We start from the raw sequence: 1,227 nt of genomic DNA on the forward strand, positions 1-1,227 counted from the left end.
GTACATTGTCTTGTTGGGATACACCATCAACATGATAGGATGAACTTGATCAGCAACGATACTTAGGTATGTTGTGCTATTCAGACGTTTATAATGGTCTGGCCCTCTAGCAACTTCAGTGGGAAATTATAGCTAATTTGCCTACAAACATCAGGTGGTCATAATAATCTGGCCACTCAGTGTATATATAGATATATATATAATTGGTTTCAGAGAAGAATGGAAAGGGAGAGATAGAAACATCAATGATGAGAGAGAATCATTGATCGGCTGCCTCCTGCACTTCCCACACCAGGGATTGAGCCCACAACTGGGTATGTGCCCTGACCAGGAATCGAACCGTGACCTCCTGGTTCATAGGTCGATGCTCAACCACTGAGCCATGCCAACCAGGCTATTTTTCACTCTCTTAATGGTGTCTTCTGATAAACCAAGCTCCTTAATTTTAATACATTTCAATATATCAAGCTGCTCTTTTATGATTAGTGCCCTTTTTTTAAACACTTTTCCAACAAGTATTTATTATTAGTTAAGCCATTATTTAGGATCCCAGGGTGGGATGTATCCAGGTCCCCCCTCACCTCCCTAGGAGAAGATGGAGAACAGGGGAGGTGGGTAGAGCCAGTTCAGATCTCCCCAGGAAATGTGCCTTCTGCCCTGTGGTCAGCCCAGGACAACACCAGGATATGGGGCAGGAAGATTTGTACACATGCCTGTACCATTTGCACACAAGACATCACCCCCTTTAGCAGTGATTGTCTTCTCACAGCCGTGAAAGTCCAGGTAGCTGTGACAACAGTTTCTAGTCTGGTTCTGATCTGGTTCTGAGGAAGTGACTGTAAATAGGGGCAGTCTGGTGGTTCTTGATTTTGGTCCCAATGTCTTCTGCCATGTTATTGATGCCTAAAGATGCCCGTGAGACCACTCGCAGCTCAATGTGACCCTCAACCATGATTAGTGCCTTTTGTGCTCTTTAAGAAATCTTTGCTACTATAAGGTCATGGATATGTTTTTCTATGATTTCTTGTAAAAGCTTAATTGTTTTATAATTAGGTCTATTATCCATCTTTAATTAAGATGTATATATGGTACATGGTGTGAGGTAGGGGTCAAGGTTCATTTTTATTTTCATATGGACATTCAAATGAAATTTTCCTCAGTCTCCATTGGTCTTCTGTATGCAGTGAAAAATGATACACAACAAAAGCAAGAGAAAAGCAAACTATT

The 1,227-nt window shown here is 41.6% G+C and overlaps 1 pseudogene; it reads right to left on the reverse strand.

Moving 5' to 3' along the window:
• Positions 1-626: 626 nt before the first annotated feature.
• LOC102418077 lies at positions 627-892 on the reverse strand (annotated as a pseudogene).
• Between the last annotated feature and the right edge of the window lie 335 nt (positions 893-1,227).

This window comes from Myotis lucifugus, unplaced genomic scaffold (genome assembly GCF_000147115.1).
Source record: "Myotis lucifugus unplaced genomic scaffold, Myoluc2.0 scaffold_0, whole genome shotgun sequence".
Taxonomy (NCBI): domain Eukaryota; kingdom Metazoa; phylum Chordata; class Mammalia; order Chiroptera; family Vespertilionidae; genus Myotis; species Myotis lucifugus.